The sequence below is a fragment of the Oncorhynchus kisutch genome, linkage group LG13 (genome assembly GCF_002021735.2).
Source record: "Oncorhynchus kisutch isolate 150728-3 linkage group LG13, Okis_V2, whole genome shotgun sequence".
Taxonomy (NCBI): domain Eukaryota; kingdom Metazoa; phylum Chordata; class Actinopteri; order Salmoniformes; family Salmonidae; genus Oncorhynchus; species Oncorhynchus kisutch.
Window position 1 is genome coordinate 42,663,812 of NC_034186.2, and position 8,982 is coordinate 42,672,793.

Genomic DNA, 8,982 nt, shown 5'->3' on the forward strand with positions numbered 1-8,982 from the left:
GGTATGTGCTGATACAGCATTATGTAGATTTTAATGGAGGTACATATGAATTTGCACGCATATTAGAATGATATTGGCAAAGATATTAATAAGCATCCGGTTAGGATTAAAAAATAAACTACAAAATGGCGGCATATTTGTAGTTCAGAACTTATCTGGTTTAGGGAAGAAAATGTGTCATTATTTTTCCATAAATTACTTTCACCGATGGTGGAAGTAAATTGAATGGGGGACACCCCGAATGGGGGACACACCCAAAAAAAGATTTTGAAGTGTCTGTCCAATATCTAGGAGATATAAGAAAGCTCAGGAAATATATAATTTTTGGACACATTTAATCCCTTATTTTTGTTGGCACAAAATTGCCTCCATACTTCCAATTTATATATATTTTTGATATAATTTTTTTAACCCCTTTTTCTCCTCAATTGGTAGTTACAGTCCTGTCCCATCACTGAAACTCCCATATGGACTCAGGAGAGGCGAAGGTCGAGAGCTGTGCGTCCTCTGAAACACAACCGAGCCAAGCCGCACTGTTTCTTGACACAACGGCCGCTTAACCCGGAAGCCAGCCGCACGCAGCGTGCATTGCGCCCGGTCCGCCACAGGAGTCTCTAGTGCGCGATCGGATAGGAACATCCCTGCCGGCCATACCTTCCCCTAACCCGGACGACGCTTGGCCAATTGTGTGCTGCCTCATGGGTCTCCCGGCTGCGACAGAGCCTGGACTCAAACAAGGTTCTCTAGTGGCACAGCTAGCACTGCGATGCAGTGCCTTAGACCACTGAGCCACTCGGGAGGCCCATTCTTCCATTTGTTTATGGGTTACCTTTAGAGGAGTCCTGTGACACTTGTGGGGGTTGTAGAGAAAACAGAGAACACCATCGTGTTCGTGAGAGTCTCCCGTTTCCATAGAGTGGTCATAAAGGTTAGCATGGTCACAAACCGTTTGGATGCTACAGACGTGAGAAGACCGATTTCCGGGATGTCTCATGGTCAGATAAACATCGCTGTAGCATGGCCACCTTCCACCGCAGATGCAAAAGGCCGACATGGTGGATTGCGATGCAGCCCGTTTAAAAAACACAATATCTCTAGTTTAAACGGATACATTTTGATGGTGCATCAATATACTCTTAATTAATGTGGTGTATCTTCAGCCATAGTGAAAATCTAAAGATAGATTTATCAGGTGCTTGGTTAAGTGAACAGTTAGAAAACAGAAAAAATCTGCAAACTAATACTCCCCAAAGTGGTTTCCACAGTTACACAGAGTTTCATATTAATAAATTGACATTCTGATATCTATATATTTTTTAATAAGATGGGAACTACAGTGGGTTCTGGAATTATTGACACCCTTGATAAAGTGACTGTACAAAATAAATAATTAAAATACTGAGATATATGCTGTATGCTCAAAGAGATTTTGTTTAACAATTATTACTTTTTTCTCTCATTTACAATCAGTCTTGATATGTTACATTCCTTTCCATATCCTGTTTCTCTCGCTCCTAGACCCAACTATTATGCTCTCTTAAAGGTGTACTTCTATCCTGAACGTCATTATAAATAATAGATCCGTTTCAGTTAATGTGTACGTACAGGACTAAAGTCTACATCCAAGACTAAAGTCTTCTCTATCTAGACTAAAAAGGGGCAGCTTTTTACCGTTTTTCATTTCACCACTAGCTGCTAATGTACCATTAGCATGTGTGATCTTCTTGACAAGTAAGATATGTGTGTGAACATAGAGGTGTGTTCTATTGAATTATATGATTGTGAGGTACTCTCTCTCTTCTCATTTCTTAAACCTCTATGGGATTGGTGTCCCCCCGGCGGGACGGTTGAGCTAAAGTGCGCTAATGTGGTTGGCATGACGTTGTAACAAGACAATTTCCCAGGACAGTTAGTTATGTACTTGAACATGTATCAATTGAACAAATCGGCACATTTGGGCAGACTTGATACAACATTTTGAACAGTAATGCAATTGTTCATTGGATCAGTTTAAAACTTTGCACATACACTGCTGCCATCTAGTGGTCAAAATCTAAATTGTGCCAAGACTCCTAAGTTTTATAATGGCCTTTCTCTTGCATTTCAAAGATCATGGAACAAAAAATAAAATAAAAATGTTTTTTTTATTGTATTATGTTTTTTCTTTGTATGTTTTTTCTTTGTATTATCTCTTACCAGATCTAATGTGTTATATGTTATAAGTGTTTGCTTTCAAATGGTATCAAGAATATGCATATCCTTGCTTCAGTTCCTGAGCTACAGGCAGTTAGATTTGGGTATGTCATTTTAGGCGAAAATGGGAAAAAAGGGTCTGATCTTTAAGAGGTTTTAACTGTCTCTCATGCAGGCTACAGCGTGAAGGCTACAATAAACAAAATATGAGTGAACTGAATGAAGGTTATTTACAGTATGAGAGTGGCTGATGTAACTTAAAGAAATCACCATGATGAATATAAGAAAAATGGTTTTCTAATTCTATTTATGAGTATTTCTGTCACGTTTACTCCCTCTCCGGCCTCTAGGTCATCAGGCTGCTGATTATCCCGCACACCTGTCACCATCGTCTCGCGCACCTGCGCCTCACCATTATCTTCCCAATATCTGTCACTCCACTTGGTTCTTTCCTTAGGTGTTATTGGCTCTGTTTTCATGTCGGTGCGTTGTTTGTGTTTCATGTTCATTGTTTCTTTTATTAAACCACTCACTCCCCGAACTTGCTTCCTGACTCTCAGCGCACTCGTTACAGAATAACACCTCAACTAAGGGAAGCATCAAGGAGTTTTTTTATTTTATTCTTTGTGTCAGAGTAATGACATCTGGTCCGGGAACTGCTACAGGCTCTTATGCCTCAGCCGGATCGCCAGGCTCTCATGCCTCAGCCGGATCGCCAGGCCCCCCTGCCTCAGCCGGCTCGTCTGGTTTTCATGCCTTAGCCGGATCGCCAGGCTCCCCTGCCTCAACCGATCTGTCAAGTTCCCGCGCCCCAGCTGACTCGACAGGTTCCCGTACCTCCGCTGGCGTGACAGGTTCTCGCGCATCAGCAAGTGTGACTGGTCCGCTCCTAAGCCCCGAGTTCGTCTCCTTTGACGGCGTCCTGCGGCTGGAACCGCACGTCGAGGAGGGGGTACTGTCACGTATACTCCCTCTCAGGCCTCTAGGTCATCAGGCTGCTGATTATCCCGCACACCTGTCACCTGCACCTCATGACACTCAGCTGGACTCCATCACCTACTTCCCTATATCTGTCACTCCCCTTGGTTCTTTCCTCAGGTGTTATTAACTCTGTTTTCATATCGGTGCGTTGTTTGTGTTTTGTGTTCATTGTTTCTTTTATTTATAAAAAAAAACACTCACTCCCTGAACTTGCTTCCCGACTCTCAGCACACTCGTTACAATTTCAACAATAACATAGCATACAAAGCATCCAATGACACACGTCATGCTTGGATATTACACTTGAAATATATGTATGCATGTACAGTATACAAAAATACAAGTAATGTTCTTCTGTGTGACCTGCTCAGTTTTTTATTAATATACGGCTGCTGCCTTCTTATTACGAACGGACAGGATATGGTGGCTCAGAGCCTTGATAATCTTGTCCAGGCGAGGTTTGGGCATGGCTTGGCAGTGGAACCAATAATCATACCAGCCCCCAGACTGGCTCAGTGGGCAACAATACATTGCATCAGTGGTGATCAGGTGGCTTCCAACACGCTTGGATACATAGAGCTTGTAGTCCCGCAGAGGGCAGCGTTCTGAATCATCGGCCAGGCCGTGCATCCGTACGGGCCACTGGTCTGGGAAATGAGTATTGTTCCACTCCAGGTATTCCAGTTTTCCCCCATCGCCTGAACATAGGTGGGTCTCCGTGGTCATGTGGAAGTTAGAGATATGCCCGAGCCAGACTCCCTGAAGGTAGAACTTCCCAAAGGCTTTGAGATTGTTGAGCAGGACCAAGTTGAGCAGCCCGTCCGGTGTGGCTCTAGACAGGAACCTTGCCTGCCTTAGTGTCGCCTCCTCTTCTCTCCTCAAGCTCTGGATCACCCGGATGGCTCTGTCCCACTCCCTCTGCTTCAAGTGCTGACAGCAGTTATTCAGTGCCCTAATGGTGTTCGTGAACTCATCTGACTTCCAGATACTGAAGCTGCACCCTTGGTTCTGTAGATCACGATCCAGCATAAGGGGGCGTAAGTTGTAAGGGTGTTCCTGCTCAGGAACTCCTCCCACACGTACTGGAAAAAGGGGACCAATAACCTGTCTAGGTCGGCGATAGAAAGGCTGCCTGGGCAACGGGCCCCTGGATGGTTTTGAGAGTTTAGTCGTGGGACAAAGCTCATGATATTGCCCGGGTTGGGATTCACTTTATTTGGTCCGCCTGAATAAAACATAAACAAATAACAATCACACATTACATACCTTGCCCACATACCATTTATATTGAAAGTAATATTCATTGTGAGTAACTATAACGTACACAATTATAGGACCCTGTCTTTCAAAGATAATTCGTAAAAATCCAAATAACTTCACAGATATTCATTGTAAAGGGTTTAAACACTGTTTCCCATGCTTGTTCAATGAACCATAAACAATTGATGAACATGCACCTGTGGGATGGTCGTTAAGACACTAACAGCTTACAGACGGTAGGCAATTAAGGTCACAGTTATGAAAACTTAGGACACTAAAGAGGCCTTTCTTCTGACTCTGAAAAACACCAAAAGAAAGATGCCCAGGGTCCCTGCTCATCTGCGTGAACGTGCCTTAGGCATGCTGCAAGGGGGCATGAGGACTGCAGATGTGGCCAGGGCAATAAATTGTGATATCCGTACTGTGAGACGTCTAAGACAGCGCTACAGGGAGACAGGATGGACAGCTAATCGTCCTCGCAGTGGCAGACCACGTGTAACAACACCTGCACAGGATTGTACATCCGAACATCACACCTGCGAGAAAGGTACAGGATGGCAACAACACCTGCCCGAGTTACACCAGGAACGCACAATCCCTCCATCAGTGCTCAGACTGTCCGCAATAGGCTGAGAGAGGCTGGACTGAGGGCTTGTAGGCCTGTTGTAGTAAGGCAGGTCCTCACCAGACATCACTGGCAACAACGTCGCCTAAAGGCACAAACCCACCGTCGTTGGACTAGACAGGACTGGCAAAAAGTGCTCTTCACTGACAACTCGCGGTTTTGTCTCACCAAGGGTGATGGTCGGATTCGCGTTTATTGTCGAAGGAATGAGCGTTACACCGAGGCCTGTACTCTGGAGCGGGATCGATTTGGAGGTGGAGGGTCCGTCATGGTCTGGGGCGGTGTGTCACAACATCATCGGACTGAGCTTGCAGGCAATCTCAACGCTGTGCGTTACAGGGAAGACATCCTCCTACCTCATGAGGTACCCTTCCTGCAGGCTCATCCTAACATGACCCTCCAGCATGACAATGTCACCAGCCATACTGCTCGTTCTGTGCGTGATTTCCTGCAAGACAGGAATGTCAGTGCTCTGTCATGGCCAGTGAAGAGCCCGGATCTCAATCCCATTGAGCACATCTGGGACCTGTTGGATCGGAGGGTGAGGGCTAGGGCCATTCCCCCCAGAAATGTCCGGGAACTTGCAGGTGCCTTGGTGGAAGAGTGGGGTAACATCTCACAGCAAGAAGGGCTAATCTGGTGCAGTCTTTGAGGAAGAGATGCACTTCAGTACTTAATACAGCTGGTAGCCACACCAGATACTGACTGTTACTTTTGATTTATTTCAGGGACACATTATTCCATTTCTGTTAGTCACATGTCTGTGGAACTTGTTCAGTTTATGTCTCAGTTGTTGAATCTTGTTATGTTCATACACATATTTACACATGTTAAGTTTGGAGAAAATAAACACAGTTGAGTGAGAGGACGTTTATTTTTTTGCTGAGTTTACTATTACCATGTTATTTATAACCACTGTGAAGTGCTACACACATACACATATAATTGCTGTAACCTCTGGACAAAGCAGGTGCAAAAGTAATTCTGCCCAATAATTTCTGCAGCAGATATAGTATGCTCACTTTTCTCTGCTAGTTTCTTGGGTATTGCCTTCACTTTGCATTTATCAGAAGCAGGGTGCACTGCCGCCGCACCAGACCTCTGGGATGTAGGAGGGAAGAGGACAGCACTACTGGAGCACTGCCTGCGGGGTTCACCCTGGCCCTGGAAAAGGGGCTTGGGTTTAGAAGGGGACGGGGCACCCTATCCACCTTTAGAGGTCGACCACTTCTTATCTTCTGGGGTCGCACTCAATTTCTGAAAGGGCAGAGTTCAGGAGACGGGTGATGTAAAGAATAGTCCATTAGGACTGCCCTCCTCTCAATGGTTTGACTCCTTGTTCTTATGCTCCTGCTCCACCCAAACTTCCATGTGGATATTGCCTTTGGGGTCCTCTTGAACAATCCTCCTAGAAAACAAAAGGTTGTTTCACCGCTCTCTGCTGCTTGGGCTTCCTGCCTTTGTTTCCAGTCAAGGCCTCTTCTGGCTTTCTCACTGGGGCATCTCCTCCTTCTCTTGACACACAGGTCACAAGGCTGCAGTGGCTAACGTCAGATTCATCCCCAGTTTCATTCATGATATTCCCTGTGAATGGTGCATAATCAATCTCCCCCTCCTCCTCCTCATCTGAGGATAGGCATTGTATAATTTCCCTCTGGCTCCTATGACCCACATCCTCCTCTCTTCCTCCACAACTTTCACCTCTGTGGCAAGTGTGAATTCCCAATCGTAGCCATGGCCATCCTCACATCTCCAATTAATTTTGTGTGAGAGCTTGTGGGGACAGTGGGAGCCATGGCAGTGAGCCCAGGTGATTAATTTGCTCAAACGTTCAAGCATTGCACTTGCTTAGACATGGCAGATGGGCCATTTAAAAAATATAGTTTTAAAAAAAAGACAAATGTAAGATTTGAGTGTCTGAAAACCAGTGACAGTTTTATAAACTATTTGAACTGGCCAAATAGTCCTCTCAGGATCTGTTGGTTTTCAAAGTCTCCTCAGATAACTGGGGAAAATACACAGATTATACAAAAGATTAAGAACACCTGTTCTTTCCATGACACAGACTGACCAGGTGAATCCAGGTGAAAGCTATGATCCCTTATTGATGTCACTAATTAAATACACTTCAATCAGTGTAGATGAAGGGGAAACAACTGTGGGAAGCATTGGAGACAACAAGGGCCAGCATCCCTGTAGAACCCTTTCGACAACCTTGTAGAGTCCATGCCCTGTCCTTTTGAGCTTGTTCTGAAGGCAAAGGGTGCAACTCAATATGAGGAAGGTGTTCCTAATGTTTGGTATACTCAGTGTACATTATAGCTGAGCAAAATGAACCTTAGTCTGAAAACTCAAACTAGTCTATAGTGTAGCTGTATAGAAGAGAAAATGTAGCCTAAATGCAAAATAGATCAGTGGAAAACACTTAAATTTCTCCTAATGCCCTTTACAATAGAGAGGTAATTCAAGTCAATGACCAAACGTATTCTCGCATTTAAAACACAATTCTAGCCTATGCAATGTTGAGCATGAGTCGGTGCACTTGCTTTTGAAACATCAACAAGCAATCATAGAACATTGTGACAACACTCTACGTTGAATGTCATTACATACAATCTGTCATTGGAATGAGAATGTTAGAACACTCAAATAAAACAGAAAAGTATGGAACGTTTTCACCACGCAACAATGCATCAGTTAACCACATGGTGTCGCTCACGCTTAGTGTATATAAAAAGAGCAGTCCACATGAACCTGAACATGAACCTGTCTCAAAATGAAGTCAATCGACGTGACAAAAATGTGTGCCACTGCCATAATAATACACTACATTACCAAAGGTATGTGGACACCTGCTCGTCCAACATCTCATTCCAAAATCATGAGCATTATAAGGGAGTTGGTCCACCTTTGCTGCTATATCAGCCTCAACTCGTCCGAGAAGGCTTTCAACTAGATGTTGGAGCATTTCTGTGTGGACTTGCTTCCATTCAGCCACAAGAGCATTAGTGAGGTCGGGCACTGATGTTGGGCAATTAGGCCTGGCTCGCAGTCGACGTTCCAATTCATCCCAAAGGTGTTTGATAGGGTTGAGGTCAGGGCTCTGTGCAGGCCAGTCAAGTTCTGCAACACGATCTCAACAAACTATTTCTCTATGGACCTCACTTTGGGCACAGGGGCATTGTCATGCTGAAACAGGAAAGGGCCTTCCCCAAACTGTTACCACAAAGTTGGAGGCATAGAATCGTCAAGAATGTAATTTTATGTTGTAGTGTTAAGATTTCCCTTCACTGGAACTAAGGGGCCTAGCCCGAACCATGAAAAACAGCCCTAGACCATTATTCCTCCACCAAACCTTACAGTTGGCACTATCCTTTGGGGCAGGTAGCTTTCTTCTGGCATCCGCCAAACCCAGATTCATCAGTCGGATATGGTGAAATGTGATTCATCACTCCAGAGAACGGGTTTCCACTGCTCCAGAATCTAATGGTGGCGAGCTTTACACCACTTCAGCCGACACTTGGCATTGCTCATGGTGATATTAGGCTTGCTCCCGGGCGAACTGTTCTTGTGCTGATGTTGCTTCCAGAGGCAGTTTAGAACTCGGTAATGAGTGTTGCAACCGAGGACAGACGATTGTTACGCGCTACGCGCTTCAGCACTCGGCGGTCCCGTTCTGTGAGCTTGTGTGGCCTACCTCTTCGTAGCTGAGCAGTTGTTGCTCCTAGATGTTTCCACTTCACAATAACAGCACTTACAGTTACCTGGGGCCGCTCTAGCAGGGCAGAAATTTGACAAACTGACTTGTTGGAAAGGTTGCATCCTATGAAGGTGCCACGTTGAAAGTCACTGAGTTCTTCAGTAAGGCCAATCTACTGACAATGTTTGTGTATGGAGATTGCATGGCTACGTGCTCAATATTA